Source organism: Polypterus senegalus, chromosome 3 (genome assembly GCF_016835505.1).
Source record: "Polypterus senegalus isolate Bchr_013 chromosome 3, ASM1683550v1, whole genome shotgun sequence".
Lineage (NCBI taxonomy): Eukaryota > Metazoa > Chordata > Cladistia > Polypteriformes > Polypteridae > Polypterus > Polypterus senegalus.
In genome coordinates, this window is record NC_053156.1 from 45,262,161 (window position 1) to 45,286,056 (window position 23,896).

Sequence of the window (23,896 nt, forward strand, 5' to 3'; positions counted from 1 at the left end):
TCTCGCGGGCGGATATAATTACGCCGGGCGGATGTGGCCCTGCCCTTGAGTTTGACACATATGGACTAAATAGAACTTGAAAAGATATATTTTTTCAAATGTGATCGCAATTCAGATAGAGTTGGCGCACTACAGCCTGCATGCCTCAATAAGTCATCCTCCCCTGCCCTTACTTTTTACCGTTCATCTAATGAATACACTGAGTATGGCTTTACCAAAACAATCATTGATGGCGAATAAAGTATCCATTATTCGAGTATGTAGATCGGGTTATATATATATACATATATATATACCAGCGTATCATGCGAGAAGTAGTGTGTTAAAAAGCTAGAAAAGAAAAGGGAACATTTTAAAAATAGCGTAACATGACTGTCAATATACAGTATTTGTTTTGTGAGTGTTACTGAGTGTTGCTGTCATCAAGGATTTGATTATCATTATTTCTTTCAATCAGGTTCGTATTTGTAGGATGTGTTGTGTTCAAGTTACATTCCGTGTTTGTCAATCGTTGTAAAGATGACAGGTTTCATTCATCGATTCGTTTCTTACTGCATCAATAAACAGCTCGTCTTCTTCTTTATCTGAGACCTGACACACTGCATGCACGGGTTTTTACACTGTCTTCCTTTAGCGGGACATTGACTTTTTCCAACGTGTGCTTTGTTTCCGCAGTAGTTGGATTTATGAATATGCTTGTATGTATGAGGCGCTTCATATTTTTGCTGCCTTTTCAATTGTGTAATTCGGTTTTTGTTCAGCGCTCTTTGGAACTGTTGCCTTTTATCTGTGCACTGCGTCAGTTCACGTGAGCCACTCGGTGTACATGCATCGAAGGTTCCCAGCTGTGCTGGTGCCATCTCGTGCTATGTCCATGGCTGTATTTAATGTTACCTTAGTCCTGGCACTTAAAACTTTCTCTCGCAGTTTCGCTGAGTTTGTGTCAAACACCACCCTGACCATCTCATCTTCCTCTCCATAAGCACAGTCCTTCACCCGTGAATATTTACCCGTGGCAGTTTGCTATTGGATTGCGCTGACGGACGGCCTTATATGGGCAGGCACTAAATTACAAGCGCCAGCGCAGCCTGTCTATGAACTTAATTTAAAGTGTAGGTTTACATCGTGCTTTGTTTCAGTAGCAGAACTCATGAATATGGTTGTATATGTCACTCGCTTCGCTTCTTATTGTTTCGCTGCCTTCTCAATTATATAATGCATGTTTTCTTCAGCGCTTTTTGAGGTCTTCCTGGTTTTCTATGTACTGCGTGATTACGTGGGAGGCGTGATGATGTCACACGAAACTCCGCCCACGGCGTTGAAGCTCATCTCCATTACAGTAAATGGAGAAAAACTGCTTCCAGTTATGACCATTACGCGTAGAATTTCGATATAAAACCTGCCCAACTTTTGTAAGGAAGCTGTAAGGAATGAACCTGCCAAATTTCAGCCTTCCACCCACACGGGAAGTTGGAGAATTAGTGATGAGTCAGTGAGTGAGTGAGTGAGTGAGTGAGGGCTTTGCCTTTTATTAGTATAGATAAGTAAATTACTGCAATGACCGAAATTACACCCACAAACACATGTATCTGGGCTCCGACTGACGCTACTAACGCTCTCGGTTGTTTGTTTACAATCGTGCAAGTGGATACACGTGACCGCATTCGGGTCATAACGCAAGATGTTGATCGTAAATCAAAACAAAAAATTTTATTTTAAACTTCCCGATAATTTATTATAAATTTTATTAATAAAATCAACTACTAAAACACTTTTTTGAATAAATTCTTTATTTAATTTAAAGTACCAGCATGCAAAGTTACTACTTCATCTGAAAGATGGCTCTGTGGTTTCGTCATTATTTACTTCCGTATTCATCGGCAAAACCGGCATTGCGCTGGAAATCTTGAACCTGAAATGATACTCGTTGTATAAACCAACCCCCAAACTCCAAGCCAAAAATCTAGGACGAAATTCTCGGCTTATATAACAGGATCTACGGTACATGTGATTTCTCAGTTTTTTTATTTTTAATAAATTTGCAAAAACCTCAAGTAAACTTTTTCACATTGTCATTATGGGGTGTTGTGTGTAGAACTCTGAGGAAAAAAATTAATTTAATCCATTTTGGAACAAGGTTGTAACATAATAATGTAGAAAAAGTGATGCGCTGTGAATACTTTCCGGATGCACTGTTTGGAAACATCAAAAACATTTCAGCAGGCTGTATGGTTTAGAAGTATGTTTTCTGAAAGCTTAAACATGGCAAAGCAAAAGTCACAAAGTATTTTTTCCCCATTTTTGAAGGTCTGCTCTTACCATATGATATCATCTTGACCAAACATTTTGATTTAGATATGTACTATAACTGTAAAGGCACCAGTATGCAAAATTTGAGCCTGATAGGTACTTTAGTTGAGATATGGTCTTGTGAAACTGATTAAAAAAATAAAGCAGTGTTGACCATCAAAATAATTTTACATGGTACCTCCTGGGTAACATGGGTACATCTGGTATTTTTTCAGAATTTTTTGAAGCTAAAGCGTGCATTTCTAGAAAAATCTGTTGATTTGACATGGAAAGACCCTTAGCAAAGTTACAAAGCATACTTCTAGATCATTTATACTTTTAAGACTGAAATATGTTTAATACAGGGTTGTAACAGATGATTTGCATTTTAAGATTCAGAACTACTTCACTTTTTTCTTAACCAGCAGCCATTAGGCTACAGACGAACACCTAAACTGAACCTATTTGCATCTGTGCTCATCAAACAATTTTTGAATGTTTCAACAAAATAATCAAAAAGAAAAAAAAAAAAGAAAGATCTAAGAAATGTTGACCTGCTGTGGCGTACAAAATAAAAATCAATAGTTTGGTGTGGTAGAATTGACAGCACTAAAAAGCCATAGAATTGAATAACTTATTTTACAAGTACCACAATTTGAATTAAGAAATTGGTTAGTGACAAAATGGTTGCCCTCCAGGAATACTGGAGACCTCTGAGTTAGTGGGTCCTCTGTTGGATTGCTTGGCATTTTTTTGGCTACTGGTAAAGGGGAAAGAAAAAACAAAAAACACACAAAGGCTCTGAATATTGAAAACACACTCAATTAATATTAAGACAAAAAGAATGTTCTATGAGCAGCAGTAATTTGTTATTAACCAAGATTAAAGCTAAAATAAAAACCCACAAATCATTGCAGTCCTCCGAGATCCGAGTTTGATAACCCCAGTTTAATATATCAACTGTACATAGACTACCAGCATCCTGATCATTAGAACTGAGTCAAGCACTTAACCTACAAGCAAGAAGCGACAAAATGCATTCTTCCCATTCCATATCAGTTCTTAAAAAGTAATAGACAATATTTCAAATTGTAATATGTTTATTAGTAAATACTGATGCATAATATAATAAAGGATAACTTAAAATGTATAAATACTGATTTTTTTTATACATTTACCCCCTGCACCCTGTTTAAATAATGCTTCACTTAAGAACAAATTAGAAAGTGCATACATGGCATGGTGAGTTCTGGAACTTGGTTAATTGATTTGAAAATTGAAGCATTTTCAGGTATGTCCTTCCTCTGTATGTTTTGTTTTGCTTACTATGACGCATTGCAAGGTTTTAAGTAGCAATGAACACTGAGGATTTCACACACAAGCAGAAACTGCAAAACAAGGATCACACAGCAGTCAGTAAATTAACATGGTATAAACTGAAGTGAAGAATGTCATAAACTGTCCTTTTTAAATTGTATTGTATAATCCTTCAAGGGTACAAAATATCCTCTGACTAAAGGCACCTACCAAATAAAGAATATCAAAATTAAATTTCTGTAGGAATTAATAATCTTTATAGATTTACAGACCATGGACAGCATACAAAATTAGGACTATGTGCACTGAACTTCTCCTTAGTTCAGATTCATCACTGCAACCACCGATCAACTATGCAGAATTCAAAACTTTGTAAGGTCACAAAGTGAAATCTTTACCTCTTACAAAAATAGTTTTAATTTAAATTAACAGAGATTGTGGACACTGTTGGCAAAACGACCCAGCCGAGTTGGGGATGGAAGATTTGTTTAAAATAAATCAAGTGCTCTTTAAGATTAGCACTATGTAGAAAATCTTGTCTGATTAAATGTACCATTTTGTTTCTGAAGTGTCGTTTAAAATAAAAAGTGAGTATAAATACTGTAATTTCTCAAATAAGTAGCCAAACATGTATATTTACTTTCAGTGACAGCTCACACAACATGAAAAATACCTTGAAATTTAATCTGTCACTTTCTGAATAAAAAAAAATTGTAAAATCATTTGCATAATTCATGGTCAACATTGAAAATGTTGCGCCAGTATTACCTACACAACCTATGGATACTGCTTGGAAAAATCATTCATGAAGGAAAGCCAACTTCCAATTGCTCATTTACTCTTAACATCCTTCAACGATGATGAGTGCTGCCTACCTAAACAACTTTGCTCCTATGAAAACTCTGCATTAATAAATGTAAATATTAAAACTTTAGAAAGCTCAAATGTTTACTGTAAATGAGACAAAAGCTTTCAAAATCAAGCATAACCCTTGGTTTAGCTTTCCATAGATTTTTGAAAACAAGATGCTCGTGAACACAATGTATTAAGAGGTTACAACTTCCTTATATCTTTTGTTTTAGATCCAGCGGAGTTCCACTGCCAATAGCTTACATGCTTCACTGGTCTATCCATTGTCCAACTACTAAGCAAAAGCTTAATGGGCTTCTTAAAAATATACGGTTTCTTTGTGCAAAGGGTTTATGAAATAGGGAAGGTCTGACAAAGAAACATATCTGATGTTGTATGCCTACAGAAATTATGTCAAGTGCACTTTCTGATTCAATACAAAGAGTAAAATTGCACATCATTCCATTGTGAAACAATATACCTCGGGCATTTTATTCCATTCTCCAGTAATAACTTTTATAGGATCATATTTATAAATGTCCACATTTGTGCCCGAAGATCCTTTGCTAGTAGTTAATAGTTATCAGTTTTTCAAGTCTACTTTTAGTGAAAGATAAGCAGTAAACCAAGTGTTGCCAATGTTGGTTGTATTGCCCCTGCAGCCAAAAAGAAAGAAACACCTCAACCGGAAGGGATTTCCATATTATAAGGTAACAACTTTAAATGTAATAAATCCTATTTAAGTAAGGCTGTATCTAAGAAATCAGAATAGCTTCAAACAAAGCACAAACTGAAAGGAAAGACATTGGTTAGTAATTATTGTGCTGTGTTAATTTCAAAGCAAACACATTATGTACCACCTAATAAATAAACTCAGATTACCTTGTACTAGCCAACAACCCAATTACCTTCTTTTAATGGAAAACAGAATACAATTTTGGCTTCACACTTGCACGTCCAGCATTGGCAATATTAATATGTGGGCTTCTGTTTATTCCTATCATATGGAGTTCAGTAATCTTAAACCCATGATTTAATTAATAGATATAACATAATGAACACTTATTATAACCACCTCAACATTTGTGTTTTTGTTAATCAGGTTCAAGAATTCTGAAATCCGTTCAACTGAAAAGAAATGCATTTGTAATTTCATACTAAATAGACTGCCGAGTAACCATTAAACAGTTAACCTATTAAAAGTTAATTATAAGTCTGCTTAAGATGGTGGAAAAACTCTAATGCAGGAAAACAGTCTGCAAATTACGCACTTACAAAAATTTTTTTCAAAATAACGGTATTAAGAGAAAGTCCAGAAAACAGCATCTAGGCCGACACAAGGACTAATGAAGAAAGACTGAAAGAGATCAAGAGTTGACATGATGGAAGTGTTTAAAATTATGTATGGGAATTACTAAAGCAGATCACTACTGCAACTTCAAAAGTAAAGGCAAATCTCTCTAAACATTAGAATGTTTTATTCTTCAAACAGAACCACAGATGCATGGTTAATAAACTACCCTCAAATCTCAACTCAATTTTATTGTGGAGTAACTGAAATAGATTAGCAAGCTTGTTGGGCTAAACAGCCAGTACTTGTCAAAAATGTTTTAATATTCTATAAAATCAAAATTGTCAGTGTTAAACGTGGGCGCTTGGCGAACAGCTTAAGGGCTTATACGATTGTCATTCTCTGCCAAGACATGAGGAGTCACTCTGTAATAGCCTTGGCATAAAGGAAGACTGATGCATGTCCACCTAAGATGTTACTTCTGGGGTCACACCACCTGGACCTGCCTCTTCCTCCCACAAAGCATCAAAATAAGAACCACCGTCATTTTGGGCAGTTCAACTAATCTCAGCAAGACTCAATTTTAGAGTGTACAGCACTTTTTTTTATGCCTTTTTTATATTCATAATATACAGGTTTACCTTTGAGGTACTCCAGACCTCTCTTTGTCTTCTGTTTCTGTACATCAGTTATAAAGCCACACAGAACCATTGTAGAAGAAAATGGATCATCTCATACAATTCATTGCAAACAAGCTGTGAAACTATATTTGTAACACTCCAAACTGCTTCCATTACACTGACATTCAGCCACCTGTTAAGACTCAAAAAGAATTTAGATATCAACTGGCAGATCTAGGGCTGGGCAAGGTGCAATTTTCTCAGGTCATTCAATCATCCACAAACACCATCAGCTGAAGATATTTTCGGCATACTTAGAAATGGTGATGCTCTACACTCAACAATGATGCTGTTCTGTAATTTTTGTAATTTTCAATTTGGCCACAGGGTTTCCCTCATTGTTAATATCAATGCCCTGTAAGAAGGCATGAAAGTACTTCATTTAATATACAAATCACATCTGGACAATTGGTGGCTAAGAAGAAACCAATGATTTGGCAACTCTTTGGCTTCAAAGCAAATTAATGTGTTGAGCCAAAAGATTTAGCCAAATTATTTGTTGATTAAGCAGGAATATGGTTGGAAAAGTTTCACAAATGAGGAACTTGTACAGTCCTTTCTGCGTATGCTGTCCAGCAAATGATGTAAGCCTAGCCAATGAAGTTAGTGCCAGCACTAAAATCTCATCTCACGAGTCCTTTTAGATTTAGAAAAACTACAAAATATAGGCAGGGCACTTTGACATACACATAACATACCTTATTAGTTTTATATATATTTATGTGAATAAGCATTAATATAAACTGTTTGCTTTACACTTTTTTCCTCCTAGGCCACAAATGTGAGTCTTCCACTCATCCCAAACTGCAAACTAAAAATAGCTTATTAGTAAAAGTGTTATCCTTTGCAGTTGTAATAATCCATATAACAACAATATACTAAACCTTGTAATCTTCTGTGGCAGAGATGAGGATATGTGACCCTAAGGGCTCATTTATACTTCACGCTCAGAACGCGGACACATCATGGCTGCCACGTGTTCCCAGCGTTCATTTGACGCGTCCTTTGAGCAGGTCCTCAGAAATTAACGCAACAAATGCACGAGTTGCAGTACCAGGAAAAAGTCGGGGGGGCGCAATGTGATAAAAGTTGGAATGTGACATCAGAGTCTCTGTCTACTATCTACATGTGACAGAAATCCTCTATGCAGAATTATCGATCCTGTATGCGCTTTGATGTTTGATGAATGGTTCGATGTGGTGAAGCAAAATGCCAACATATGGATGCATTTGTGGTGCTTTTATATGCAAACGTCGCATATTCTCGATCATAATGACTTGATACATTTTAAAACTCTCACATGCCATCTTTTGTGACGTCTTTTCTTGCAACTTCACAAAAGCAACATAATGTACAGTGCTGTATTTGAGCCACTGAGAAAAAAAAATTAAGGACATGGTGACAATGTGTATTTTGTGATTAAAGTGGAAATTTCGGCTTTAATCTCGAAATGCCTACTTTAACCTCGTGGTTTACTTTATCATTAAAGCAGACCGTCATAAACGTTATCCCATTTTTTAATTGCAACGATCTTCTTGGACTTCCTCCTGACCGGACAGCAGCGGCAAGCAGCAATAGATCACCACACAGAACACATTAAATGTACGATATTCCAACACTCTGCAAACTTCGAATCTTTAGATTTACACTTGATATCACTTTCATGATGAAATGCATTAAAGTATGTATGTTACATTCTACAGATCATTAATTTCGTTTAAATAATGAATACTGTTAATAATTACACACATGGGGGTGACACGGTGGCGGAGCAGTACCCTTGCTGTCTCGCAGGTAGTCACGTCGCTGGTATTCCCTGCTTGGAGTTTACATGTTTTTCTGCTGGGTTTCCACACCGAGTTCCAGTTTCCTTCCAAAGATATGCAGATTTGGTGCCGCTAAAATGACTTTAGTGTATGTGCGTGCTTGTATTCACCTTGCGATGAGCTGAGGCCCCGTCCAGGGATTGTTTCTGTCTCGTGCCCAATGCTTGCTGGAATGGACACATTGCGATAAGGTGTCATCGGAAATTAATGGGTGTTCTAGGCAATTCACAACACAGAGAAACCGAACCTGTTCTCACCATGAAAATATCTCACACTACCACCTGCTGGATTCCTCCAGATTTACATAAAGTACACACACAAGTATAAACAATAAAACACATGCGTAACAGGAGCGTCCGCTGCAGCATGCATCGCGTGAAGTATAAACCCGGCCTAAGACTGCGCCATTGCACTGAGAAAACCCCAATCTCCTTTCAAAGCCACTTCCCCAACTCCCTGGTGACATCTCATCTGGAGTACTGTGTGCAGTTTTGGTCTCCAGGCTATAAAAATGTTATAGTGCTAGAAAAGGTCCACAGAAGAGCAACTGGCTGGTTCCAGGGCTACAGGGGATGAATTAAGAGGACCAATTAAAAGAGCTGAGCCTTATCAGTTTAAGCAAAAGTAGAGGACATATAATTGAAGTGTTTAAAATTATGAAGGGAATTAGTACAGTGGATCGAGGCATTTTAAAATGAATTCATCAAGAACACTGGGACACAGTTGGAAACTTAAGGGTAAAATTTCACACAAACATTAGGAAGTTTTTCTTTACACAAAGAACTATAGACACTTGGAATAAGCTACCAAGTAGTGTGATAGACTAAGACTTTAGGGACTTTCAAAACTTGACTTGATGTTTTTTTGGAAGAAACAAGTGGATAGGACTGGAATGCTTTGCTGGGATGAGTCGTCTAGATTGTTCTAATGTTCATGTAAGTTTGACATACGTCTCTTGTATCTCATTTGATCCCAGAGCTCTGAAAGAACTGGCTTACTGACAGATCGCACACAATTTTATAGTCTGCACCAGGGGCAAGATAATGTAATGCAAGTGCAACATGTTTTTCTGACAGGTATACACTTTTAAAATTGCATTTTTCTCTTCTCATCAGCGGCTGCACCCTTCCACAAACAGAGAAATGCATACAGACACTGGGTAGTAAGTGCAGTCACTGAACAATACAAGAATTTTATCCAACCAGTCTTTATTGATGCATCCAGACAAGATTGCAGCACACTTGCAGCTTTGATGAAACCTGTACTGTACCAATATAGAACATCCTTGCTGCTCATGTTCTCGTAATAATATACTGATGTCAGCTCTTTCTGTAGGTCTTTTATTATTACTAAAAATTCATAAACATGCAAATCTCTGGCACACTCATCATGTTGAATTCCCCCAAAGAAAGAAGTTGTCCGATTGCTAATTTGCATTCTGCAAGAGAAAAGGTAATGGGGTTCAATCTACCTGCTGAGGATGCATTTAAAGTTTCTAGTATAAATGCAATATGTGTACAATGTACATACAGCCTATCCAGATACAATTGGGATATTGTGCCAAACATAAACATTGTATTTACAACATGTTTAATTATGTGGTCCCATCTGTAAATAATCAATTATTAACAGCAAATGAAGTTATTCATTTGCACAAGCCTAGGCAGACGTAATATAACTGCTCAGAACACCATGAGAAGAAAGTCAAACAAAGGTTAAGAGCAGAAACTCTGAAAACAAAGTTGCAGGAAAATTAAGTTTAAACAAATTTAGGTTTTTACAAATGCAGTGCATCCAGTGGTTATTCTTGTATAGCTGGTACCCAGCCTAACATAAGTGGAAGTAGCTATGGCCCCACTAAGACCACAGTGCAGTAAATATAACATCTCTAATGCACTCACTTTCACCTTTCTGAAAAGTCCACAACTCTTAACAGGCATAGAAAATGGAAACTTTTTGGACCCAGAAACAAACAGATAAATAGACAAGGGCTGTGAAATCTGAAGAGTCTGATAAATGAAAGTGCAGGTCCAGCAACATGGTCAAAATGTAAGCAGGATTGAGCTTAGTTACAGTATATGTCTCACACCCAGAACTAAACACCAACCCTCATGCTTACAGGTCCCCTAAAAAACAGATAAGCAAACTACTGTCCTGGCCAAGGGTGATGCAGACACTGTATAATGAACTCTGGCAACATAACATGGATTTCTTCAAATTCTGAAGAAGGTGGAATAGTGTTGAATAAGAGCTGTGCAGCACTTATATGAAAGTTTGTGAAACAGGACACTATCACAAGGCTATGCAATATCTTGGGCATTTAACTGCCTTTTCCATTCCATATTAACATTTTAACTTGTTATTCATTGGTTTATCTAATTCTTACACAAATTGCTGCACTCCACCCAAAAACTATATATTTGTTCTTTAACCTAATTTGTTAGGCTGTAGTTAACTACTCATTACCTCTGTAAACAACATCCAGAAAAGCATAACAGCAAACCTGGAGCATGCACCACACGCTTAACAATTGTTAAATAATATAATGTCGTGATCACTGTTCAAACATTTTGTATACATCTTTTCACTTTGAAGTAAGGAACAGTTTAAATATATGATAATGAAATGAATTTTTAAGTTGCATCATTACTGGCTGGAAACCATGTTAAATCCAGAAAGCGAATGTCAATGTACAGTTTACTTGCAAACTTGTTACCAGACAACAGGTAATACTTGATTAACCATAGCTTTACATGGGACAAAACAAAACAGAAAATAAAACCTTTAAAGCCACTCCAACAAACAGTGGAAACTCGGGTCACAAACGTCTCGGAACACGTACAAATCTGGTTACGACCAAAAAGTTCGACAAACTTTTGCATCTGTATCCAACCACACACTCGGGTGATGAACAAGCCAGTTTCCCTTCCGGTTCGTACGCGCCGATGATTTCCGCACGTGTTCAGTCTCTCCCTGTACATTGTTCTCTGCCAGACATGCGTGCATTCGCTGTGAACTCTTTGTGCTCTATTTCATGTGCTTTTGCATTAATTTTGCAATTAACCACGGCCTCTAAGCAAGTGAAGAGTGGTAGTTTTGGTGAAAAGAAAATTTTCGAAGAAAATTGAAATCGAATTAAAGAAAGAAATTGAAAAGTATGTTACTGATCTTGCCACAGAGTACAAGAAGTCAAAATCTACGATTTCAACTAAAGCAGAAAAGAGGCCATTAAAGCAGCTGATGTTGCAAAAGGAGTTACAGTGTTAACCAAGTAGAGGCCTCAAGTGGAAAGAGGTGGAAAAACTGTTTCTAGTGTGGTTGAACGAGGAGCAACTTGCAGGGAATAGCGTAAGCAAGGCAATGTAGTGCGAGAAAGCCAGGAAGATTCATGGCGATTTGCTGCAAGGTTAGTTTTCTTGGTTGTTTATGGTTAGTTTTTGTATAAATTAAGGATTTTTCAAATTTTCATTTTTTTCCCCTGTGCTTAAAACTCATTAAAAAAAATGTGTTTACAGCGAGCTGTCATAAGGCTGTAGCGTGAATTCTTGCAATGTTAGTTTTTCTCTGTTAAAGGTTTACTTAGTGTTATTCAATGTTTTTACATTTAGTCTACTATTACACTGTGCATTCTATGGTATAACAATATTATTGTGCTTAAAAGTCTTTAAAAAATATGTATATTTACATACAGTTTGTACGGTCTGGAAAGGATTATTTGTATTTACATATAAACCTATGGGGGAAATTAGTCCAAGGTTCCACTGTAATTGGATAGGATGTCAAAAATATAAAAATCTTTTCAGGGAACTTCAAACAAGTTTAACTGTTATTTTTAGATAACACCTACAAGATAACAGATTTCATTATTTGTGCAATTTTGCAATTGCCGCAAGAATAAAATTACATTAACTGATCCTAAAAATGAACAGAATAGGGGGGAGAGACTTCATACTCCTCGCAAAAGTACTGCAATGAGCGGTGAAATATGTTTCAAAGATATTTGCATCCTGAAATGAATGTGTACCCATATTGTAGTTATTATAAAGGCTGGGTCAAACAATGTCAAAACAGGAAGAAAAGATTAACCCTGCCTACTTCCACCTTCTTCCAACAAGTTTAATTAAAGTAAGTGAACGCAAACCAGTTTATCTTAGTTCTTAATTCATATCTGCATAGAAGATGAGTTAAACATGCCTACTTGAACTCCTTAGCTAATGGACTAGAGAATAGGCTTTTCATTATTCCTGATGAGGCATAATGAAAAAGGAAAAGTCTGAATTAAGGGCCAAATTTTTAAAATAAGCATTTATTACAAATACAGTGTCAACTGACATTTGGGTAGGCCAAAACAAATTACTTGTTGACTAAACTTAAAGTCGGTTTAATATATAGATACAGATGTTTTATTAAATGAATGCAGAATATTTCTAAAAAGGCAAAAGTATAAGCTGAAAACAAAAACACCACTACAGATCTGTATTTGTAGGAATCACAAAGTCACTTACTTCACACAACGCGCTACTACTATCAATGATGACCAATGTCAGAGGGATTTGGAGGAACACAATTTGACGGGCATCTAGCCAAAATGTGCAAGGCCAGAGATCAGCCATTAAATTGATACTTTTCGTTGTTTCACATTGTCCCTGTAAACAAGTGTAAACAAAACAAACAGACGTTTGCAGGAGCATTATCCAAGGGCTGAATCATTATATAGTAGTAGCTGAATAACCCACGAATTACTAATTTTTGCTTAAGAAAAAAGATCACTATTCATCGGTCATATACGTTGGTTAGTTACAGTGCGAAGAAACTAAAGGGTATGTGCGTGTGATCTTGAGAATTCGATTACTAAACACCGGTTTGTAATCTGTACCCACCATTCAATTCGGGAACATGTTAAGCATTTTCAAGTAACTGAGGTGAGAGCTTATATCGGTATCAACTAAGGCAATGCAGAAACCAACAATGGATGAGGCCAGTAATTCGCCGGGTATATAAATGACTGCACTGCTGTTACCATGGTCATCCATTCTAAAAACGACCGTCTGGATTACTAAAAAGAGCCGTGGAAGAAAATTACCTTCCTTCCCAGTAAAATAACATTAATAAACATCTGCTGAGTGAGCAAAAACGCCCACTATAACATTACACACACACACTCATCGTTACATGCATAAAAGCACATGGTGTTCACAAATTACTTAAGTAGCAAACCCCCTTATTACAACTATAATAACGCCTACCCGCATATCTTTATAAGCTCTGGGCTAAGGACACAAATCATAACAGCTGCTCAGCATGTAGGTTAAAACCAACGAAGACTTGTAACAGAAAGCACGCCAAGTGCCACAACTTTAAGGCTTTACACAGGTACATATACACATATGTGTTAACTATTACAAGCAATCAAATAGAAACCGCCACTACGTAAAAACAACGGAAGCCCACTCACTCACGTTGATTTCACCATGGATCACATTCGAGGCCTTCGCAAGGAATACAAGTGGTGTTATAACCTACCGCTGTTGAAGGCGTCTGTCGGTCCGATAATATAGATTAGTCCAGCTGGTTACAAATTATTTGGAAAAGAAGTTCCTTGGTGTTTTCCCGCTTTGTACCTTCGGTTCAGAAGCCCAGCACCTCTCCTCCGCAAGGGTCCCCGAATCGGCTCCGCAGCTTTCTGTTTTCATAGACGTTTCTCAAGCGAAAAAGAGGGGGAGGGGTATACAATCCAATAGGAAGGAAAAAAAAATATACCCTCTTGTTTTAGAAAAAGGGGAACTAATGTAATGCAGGAATATGAATGTATCTTTTTGGCTGCGTACGGTCCTCTTCAAATGTGTTTTGTCGCATACAAAGATAAATATAATAAGAAAATTTTCAAGGCAGCGGCATTACAAAAACAATATTTTCACAAAAGGCACAGTTAACATCCATTAATTCCTCGCAAGTCATTAATTCTCTAAAGCTTCACTCCTCGTCTTCGCACCACACCCATTGACTAAGCGCCCGTACCATTACCGAAACAACCCCGTTTACTACCATTTGCAGAATCAGAGCACTAGAAAAAATAAAGCTTATATTTAACCGTACTGCAAAAAAAAAGAAATACATAATATAAATGTAATGAATTATTCTTGGACAAAATGCAAATAATTCTGATATCAATGAGTACTTCTTAATTAAATTGGTTACAAAAACGGAATCCCCTTTGCGTTTCTTACAAGTGGAACACGCCAGTTGGCCTGTAGACTAGGCCAAAAGAAATCACGTGGCCCAAGGGATCTGGCCGCTTGCCTCCTTGTCGACTGCTTCTCGTTTCCTTTGAAAAAATCTCCACCTTTCATCATGAACAAGGTTTCGAAAGCTATAAAATATTTCAGAATATGGCAGTGATTTGCAATTAATGAAGAATGTTTTTCCGGGGCGGAGGGGTTGATCTTTACAGTTAGGGGGATGCATCAATGCCTTTTTTGTTATTATGTATCTAAAATATGGCTGGTTAAATGCGCCCCGTCTCGCTCTGTATTTGTTAATAAAAATACACTTGATAATATCACACTAACAATATCTATTATATAATGATATTAATTAAACACAACACACACACGTCAGTCTTTTTATACAGGCAGCGCCTTGTATGTTGAGACCTCCCGTATTCAAAGCAAATTATTGAACGGAATTAATGAAAAGAAAATGTTGATTATGCAGATATAAATACATTTGCCGGATTTCCTCCCAAAGCCTCTGACCAGTCACCAGTCCCAAGCACTTAACACATTCAACAACCCCATTCCAACCCACCCAAATAGCCCCTCTGCAAATTTTTTTTTTTTTTTGAGCACTCATTTTGTTCACGGGCATAGGAACCAACGCTAATTTAGATGCACATGGCAGAATTTAAAACTGAATACTAACTGGCAAACAATATAAAAAATGGTAAATAAAGCAAAAGTTGCTTGGTAGAAGACACACACATAAATGCACAATGAGTATATTTTACAATCTGAGTATACAATATTAAAAAAAAAATGAACACATGGAGGAAGCACTTTTTGTCCATTATGATTTATTTTGGCAGTTTATATGCTGTACTATTTCAGGTATCTTCCTTCCATTAGTCATAACATAAATATATGTTATTCCTTTCTTAGATTGGACTACTTACATTTAGCGGGCGGCATGATGGCGCAGTGGTAGTGCTGCTGCCTCGCAGTTAGGAGACCCGGGTTCGCTTCCCGTGTCTTCCCTGCGTGGAGTTTGCATGTTCTCTCCGTGTCTGCGTGGGTTTCCTCCCACAGTCCAAAGACATGCAGGTTAGGTGGACTGGCGATTCTAAATTGGCCCTAGTGTGTGCTTGGTGTTTGTGTGTGTCCTGCGGTGGGTTGGCACCCTGCCCGGGATTGATTCCTGCCTTGTGCCCTGTGTTGGCTGGGATTAGCTCCAGCAGACCCCCGTGACTCTGTGTTCAGATTCAGCGGGTTAGAAAATGGATGGATGGATACTTACATTTAATGAACATGAGTCTGAAATAAGGGAATAATTCCAAGATAGAAATGTACTGAAGTTGTATCTTGAAAAATCTGACTTTTTGACTATTTAATTTACTGGTCTTTAACTGCCTCCAGATCAATATTCTGAAAGGTTCAGTTCGTATGGTTCGCTTTTGTAAGAAAGACAAATATCTGCCACTTTTTAAAAAAAAACACAAGACTTTTTCAGAATCTATATATATAATTCACTAAGGCAAGACAACCATGGAAAGCACGCCGGAAGAGGCGTGGATTTACTAAGCTGCCGACAAGTGAGACACCTATGGCGCACGCAAGAAAGAGCCACGCCCACCAACTCCAAGACCAATGGATACGACAACAACTCGCAGGGCCGCGCCCACCAACTCGGACGCGCGACACAGAAAAAATGGCGTAATTTATATTCGTCTGTCGTAGAGGCCACATGCAGTGCAGGTCAGGTTAATGTCATGTGCATTGACTGTTCATAGAGGCATGTTTCTCGTGGAGGTGAATCGCCATATGCAGTGTGTGAAACGGTTTGCGAAGGGTATCCCATGGGATCCTTAAAACAATCCTTTACAACTGAGGTTGAAGCACAATGAAGTAAGCAGTCTTTAAAAAACAACTTTTCGGTTATGATGCATGACCGCGTGCACCATAGCAAACTGTTTTACACGCTACATACAGCTATTCACATCTGCGACAAACATGCGTCTTCTTAGATGCTCCTGCAGGAACACGTTTTCCTGCCCACCAACACTCCTTTTTCACTGGCCGGTGTCTACCCTCACTCTCTAGGCATTCACACTGCCTGCCCATTTGCCCGGACGCAAAAACTCACCGACCACCCAGTTAGTCCCTTTCGTCTGCGGTAAGAGTCCACATGCACGTCTGAGCCACGCGGCGTTTGTTATGCCACGGGTTCACTATTGTGTTGTATTTTGCTCTCTCCAGAGTTCCATCTTTTCATTCACTTACTGTTGTATTCTCACACCAACCCGTTTTAGACATCCGTGTCTTTCCAGAAGTGTTTAGCATTCAATAAATAATTATGCATGACATTGACCGTGTGTCTACCCAGCGCAGACAGGCATGGGTAAGCCGTTGAACCCCATTCGGGCTGCAAGCCGTGGAATTCCCACTATATGTGACTCATACACTCCCACTCATTACATCCCTACCCTTTGTGTACACCCCCCTCCTACCGTGGTCGGGTATCTTGGTGTATTATATATAGAAAAGCAGCCAAAACCGAGGGGTATTCCATGGGGTCCTTAAAACATTCCTTTACAACTGAGGTTAAAACACAATGAAGTAGGCAAAAAAAAGAGTTTTCGATTACGACGCACGCCTGCGTGCACCATAGCAAACAGTTTTACACGCTACATGCAGCAATTCGCTTCAGCAACAAACATGCATCTTCTTAGATGCTCCTGAACTTTGTTCACACCCCCCTCCCACCTTGCTACTACCGTGATCTGGTGTCTTGGTGGATTATATATAGAAAGGCAGCCAAAACCGCACAGAGCAATGAAAAGTTCCATCTTTTCATTCTCATTCTGTTGTATCCTCAAACCCTCCCTTTTTAGACAACTGTATCTTTCCAGAAGTGTTCAACCATCATTAAATAGTTATGCGGCATTTGTTATGCCGTGGGTTCACTATTGTGTTGTATTTTGCTCTCTCCAGAGTTCCATCTTTTCATTCGCTTACTGTTGTATTCTCACGGTCATTCTCCTTTCCTACCATTCCACACTCCGCGCCGTGCACCCCCATCCCTCCGTCTGGCAGGAGAAGGCACGAGGACAGTGCGCCAGTTTTCAGTCACTTCAGACGATTGTGTGTTGGTTCGTTCCCTGCATTGTTACAATGTTGCTTTTCTTGCTGATTACATTACCGATTTTTCAAATGTTAATTTTCTCCCTGTGCTTAAAAATCATTAAAAAACCGGCCTGATTATGCGGCGTATGGTACGCTGCGGGTTGGCTAGGTAATTTTTAAAAGCAAACCTAGTCTAATTAACAGTAATAAACAAACAGTGGAAAAATGATGACTCTAGAGCCCATTCTTTGTCCCCCAAGACTTTGAACTGGATTAAGTGGGTCTGATGGTTGGGTGGTAAGCAAAATAATCAAAATATATAAAAATGAGAGAAATGGTTCAACAGACAAGAACATGAAGTGACTAGACATGCACATTAAAAGCTTCCTAAATTTCTATTTCAATGAACACACCACCCTAAAACTGTTTAAAATAAATTATAAATTTAAAATTTGAATTACGGACATCAGTTTAAGGTAACAGTCTTGATAAAAAAAAGGTAATTCTACAGATGTAGGTGTTTCTCCTAGAAAGGTTATTATAGTTTTGTCTTTTTATATTAGTTTTTATTTCGAAATTTTTTTGACTTTACTTGGAAATTCAGTTTAGTTTTCCTTCATTGTGTATTTTTAGTTTTAATTTAGTTTTTATTTCACAAAGGCATTTTTATATCTATTCATTTCAGTTTTAGTAATAAGTATGATTAAAGAGCTACTATGGAGTTTAGTTTCGTGTCACAATCAGAAAGATTGGTCTGCAGATCACCTTTGATCCATGAGCATGAGTCAAGTGGTCCACAGGGTATCACTTTTTGACTTTGAGCAAAGTGACATGTAAATTTCTCAAATATTTCAACTGTTGTATATGTATTTATTTATATTAATCAGGTTGCTCCCCAAAATCCACACTATACAATGCACTTCAATCCATGAGGAAGAGATCTTAAACCATACAATTCTGGTTTCTTATCAATGATAACTAATATTTCATTAACTTTGCTGTATGTGGGAAAGTGGATTAGATTCACAATGACCCAACACAACTGAAGAACCACCAGTAAGAGTTTTATTAAAGAAAAAAGGAAAACCTTACGCACAAGTCCTTGACCGTTTTCAATATTATTCTGCATTCTGATTTTTCTTTTTTTTTTTTTTTCCTTTTAAGTTGTATGTTAATGGTAGTAAACATGCTGGGCCACAAATTACACTGGGTACTTTTAATATGGTCTTGATGGGCTGCAATGGCTGCAGGTTTTTGTAGCAACCCAATTTCTTAATTCAAACCCAGTTATTGTTTATGCAATATTTTTGTGCTTCATTTTAATGAACTCACTTGTTTAAGAATTTCAAGCCCTACATTGGTTGGTTTACTCTTAAACAACTGCATTTACATTTTTAATTGCTTCTTGTTTTCTTAACCAGCTGCCAATAAACAAATTAAGTGACAAAGTAATCAGAAGTTCACCATCTAATATAATGATCCTCAAGCTGAACCCTAGATACAGGCTCACTGTTCCTGCAGGTTTTCATTGCAACCAACATCTGCTTTTAATGGACTCCCACCTACCTTAGTGTGCCGTTTATTTTAAATTGTTACATTACATTTAAGGGTGTAATCCATATAGATGAAATTAGTAGGAAAACTACAAAAAAAAGACGCACATAAAACTATAGCAAAAAAACGCAAGAGATTTTAAAATTTTCTATAAATGTAAATCTAAGACAGCTGTATTTCTCTGAATGTGGAAGGAAAAAAAAGATTAGTTTCTTAAACAAAGATCGATTAGAGGTAAAAATGAATCACTGAATGTGAAACTGGTTATAACAAAAGCCTGCAGCTACAGTGTACCCCAGGACATTTTAAAAAACTGACATATCCTTTAACATCAGTGTTGTTCTGTTCTGCTCTGCTTCTGTCCCGTTTGCTCATTGCAATCCCCTTCTCCTTCTCTCTTTCTCAATCTCTGATTTGACACTTTTTTCAAACCGAGTTTCTCAAAAGCCCATCCTTTACTGACCACTATTTTACATACGCCTCTCTTTTAAATTCATTATAAAGTCAAACTAGAGAGCCTTTAAACACTGAACAGCCAGTGATGTGCTCCATTTCTGCTGTATCAGTCTACCTGTCTATAAAGAATCATTGACACTTTAAAGATAGTTTAAAAATTACTGGTTAAAATATAGAGCTTTAAAGCAAAAATCCACCAACAATGGTTTTGAATTTTAGTATTTTTCACATTAGATACCAGTAGTAAAATAAACATATTAACTGTAACCTGTAATTACGCTAACAAGTGACTGTTGACTGCACTTGAGCCACTGTATTTAAATTGCACAAATTCGTCCTCCATCTTTAACACTCTAGGTACCACTGACTTATATGAAAGTCTTCTCTGAAAGAAAACCAAATGTATACACTACTTAATTTGTAATTTGTATTTGCTATTACGACGACTGCTTACTTTGCTTACAGTATTCTGATAAAGCTGAAATATTTTTTGCATTTTGTATTTATTTATTTTTTATCCCTGACTTTTACTCAGTTGAGATGAAAACTGGTGGTTAAAATATTTATAAATACATACACACATATTATATACTGTATATAAAAAAATACCTGGCCTCATCTGGGAAATTTCATAAGACAATTGCCCTCAGTATCTATATATATAATTCACTAAGGCAAGACAACCATGAAAAGCACGCCGGAAGGGGCGTGGATTCACTAAGCCGCCGACAAGTGAGACACCTATGGCGCACGAAGGAAGGAGCCACGCCCACCAACTCCATTGGATACGGCGACAACTCGCAGGGCCACGCCCACCAAGTCGGACGCGAGGACACAGAAAAAGTGGCGTCATTTATATTCGTCTGTCGAGGAGGCCACATGCGGTGCAGGGCAGGTTAATGTCATGCACCTCCGAGCTACGTTGACTGTTCATAGAGGCGTGTTTCTCGCGGAGGTGAATCGCCATATGCAGCAGGTGAGGGGTATCTCATGGGATCTTTAAAACAATCCTTTACAACTGACGTTAAAACACAATGAAGTAAGCAGTCTTTAAAAACCGAATTTTTGGTTACAACGCATGACCGCTTGCACTATAGCAAACTGTTTTACACACTACATACAGATTCGCATCCGCGACAAACATGCATCTTCTTAGATGCTCCTGCAGGAACACGGAAGACGTTTTCCTACCCACCAACACTCCTTTTTCACCGGCCCGCGTCCCTCGCTCTCTAGGCATTCACACTGCCTGCCCATGTGCCCGGACGCAAAAACTCACCGACCACCCAGTTAGCCTCTTTCGTCTTTGCTAGGAGTCCACATGCACGCGTCTAAGCCACGTTGACTTTTCATTATTCTTTTGGTTTCGACACCATGAAAAACCATGCGAAAGGAACAACGAAGCCCCGCCCAGAAATTCTACCCCTCCTCCCACGTGCTCAGGAACGCACATCAAACCACTGCCCGCCAAATCAAACAGCTCATCAAACACATACTCACTCGCTTTGGTCTGTGCTCCGGTCCAAACTCAGCTGTGAGCCACGTTGACTATTCTTTTGCCCTCCATGGCTGCCGCTTCAAATGTATTTCATGGAAACAACAATTCTTTCAATGTTATGGAAATTCCTGCTTCAGGTAATTGTTTGTTTCTGTCAGTCGGGTTTTTTTTGAAGAAATGTCATTGATGAAACTGTTGCTCTCAAACTTCGTGACATGGCTCTTAGCTTTGTTTGCCAACATTGGGATAACTTCAGTGACGTGGTGTCCGTTGTTCTTAGTCACAGAGGCATTATTATACAGTCTGCTCAACAATACGCTGATTACATGAATACGTCCGGACTCTATGGTGCAGCGTGTCAAACGGTTTCGAGGGTATCCCATGGGATCCTTAAAACAATCCTTTACAACTGAGGTTAAAACACAATGAAGTGAGCAGTCTTTAAAACTAAGTTTTCGTTACGACGCTCCACCACGTGCTCCATGGCAAACTGTTTTACACGCTACATACAGCCATTCGATCCGCGACAAACATGCGTCTTCTTAGATGCTCCTGCACTTTGTTCACACCCCCCTCCCACCTCGCTACTACCGTGGTCAGGTGTCTTGGTGGATTATATATAGAAAGGCATCGAAACCGCACAGAGCAATGAAAAGTCTACAGTTCCATCTTTTCATTCACTTTCTGTTGTATCCTCAAACCCTCCCTTTTTAGACAACGGTGTCTTTCCAGAAGTGTTTAGCATTCAATAAATAATTATACATGACATTGACCGTGTGTCTACCCGGCGTGGGTAAGCCGTTGAGCCCCATTCGGGCTGCAAACCGTGGAATTCCCACTAAGTGCAACTCATACGCTCCCCAGGGCCGATCCTGGCGACGGGCAAAAACGTGCCCGCGCGTGGGCCAAACTCAAAGGCGGCGTTGAGGAGCGTGCAGCAGCCGGCGACGCTGCGACCGGCGGCTGTCCGCCTTTGAATTTTAAAGTCTGAGCGCCGGCGACTATAGCAGCGCGGCGTTTGCAGTGAGCAAAGTTTGACAAAGTGGTGTGTATTGTAGTCGATGCGTTGATGCCTATTAGGGACTCCACATACATAGCGATTTGCTCGAGCGAGGGCGAAAAGCCTTTGATGGTCGCCGGCTCATCGCGCGCTCTGTCTGAACGGTTCCATTGCTTACCATGTGTTTACGCACGCTCTCTAAATGTGTGTAGTCCCTTAGTCAACGTTCAACTTGCATATTTCATAGTTGGTCGCGCAAGGCGATAGATTTCATGTGAGACGCGACGTTCCTCAACGGGATTGCGAGTCAAGAGAAGCGGCAAAGACAGCGGAGCTGCGGCGATCTCTGAATTGACTGTCACTGTGTGCAGAGCTGCATGTCGCTTAGAACGATTAAATAAACCGGCTTTCTAATCTAGGCTGGTTTGATTTGAAATTAATCGTTTGAAATTAAATTTTATTTATACATCCCGACTCTAACCCTAACACCGTCATAATCCTGTTTGAAGTAGTACATGTAATAGTAATATCCGTCATATCATAATAGAAAATAGGTACGTAGGGCGGCGAAACCACATTCGCACAAAGGCGGCCGTCTACCCGGATCGGTCCTGGCGCTCCCACTGGTTGCGTCGCGACAAGCGTGCATCTTCTTAGATGCTCCTGCACTTTCGCACCCCCTCCCACCTCGCTACTACCGTGGTCAGGTGTCTTGGTGGATTATATATAGAAAAGCGGCCAAAACCGCACAGAGCAATAAAAAGTCCACGTCAGTCACATGTGCATCTGGACTGTGTAAAGACGACGACACAAGTGACAAGTTGGAGGTGGGCACGTGACCGGGCAGTACATACTGAACGAGAAATCAGCAGACTAGCATGACGGACGGAGCTGAATGGACGTCCTTCTCTCCTCCCGTTCCACTCTCCGTGCCGTGAACCCCCATCCCTCCGTCTGGCAGCAGAAGGCGCGAGGACGATCCGCCGGTTTTCAGTCACGGACGATTGTGTGTTGGTTCGTTCCGTGCATTGTTACAATGTTGCTTTTCTTGCTGATTTATTACATTACCGGTGTTTCAAATGTTAATTTTCTCCCTGTGCTTAAAATTCAATAAAAAACCGGCCTGATTATGCGGCGTATGGTACGCCGCGGGTTGGCTAGTCAGAATTATTATGCAACTAAGTGCTTTTCTACAAATACTAGCTGTTCCCCGCAGCTCTGCCTGCGTAGTAGTGAAACAGGACAAACTTTAAAAGTCAATTTTAAAAAAATGTAATTTGCATTAAAAACTATTTATATTGATAATTTACCTATCTGAGGGCCTCTTGATATACAATATTTTTGGTTCTGTTAATCGGGGCGAGGACATGTAGGTTTGTTGGGGAACTAACTCGGGAGAAAGCAACGTAAAGCTGACTATAAGAGAAGCATGGTGAGCTAAGATAAACTCCCGCCAACTTCAGTGTCTGTCCCTGGGCATTGTTAATTGACACCGCAAAGCAAAGCTTCACCGGGAACTGTAATCTCTTGAATTGAAAGGGACATGTCCGTCACGATTAGGGGAATGCCAGGGATTAACACTAGAATTACCAGAGTCTACGAAAAAACTTGTAGATACGTCCCACCTCAAAACGCTTCGAACCTCTCCGTCGGTATCTTTTGTCCTTTAAATGTGTTGATAAGCAGCAAGCAGCCTGCTATCACATCCCCCAACCCACACAGTTTTCTCAGCTCAAGTCTGTTTACCTGCGTGTCAGTTGCTTGGAGTTGTATAGAGTGAGAAGTCAAGCAAAATGAC

The 23,896-nt window shown here is 38.9% G+C and overlaps 1 protein-coding gene across 2 annotated transcripts in view; it reads right to left on the reverse strand.

Moving 5' to 3' along the window:
- The window catches only part of LOC120525093 (guanine nucleotide-binding protein G(I)/G(S)/G(T) subunit beta-2), a 190,385-nt gene that overhangs the window by 136,647 nt on the left and 29,842 nt on the right, over window positions 1–23,896 (reverse strand). Inside the window, exon 1 of one of the 2 annotated variants that reach the window (XM_039747093.1) lies at window positions 13,776–14,260. The exons of the other annotated variant lie outside the window; for it this stretch is intronic. The gene's annotated coding sequence lies outside the window, so the exon portion shown is untranslated. Of the gene's footprint in view, window positions 1–13,775; window positions 14,261–23,896 lie in introns of those variants that run through there. 2 annotated transcript variants of the gene reach the window in all.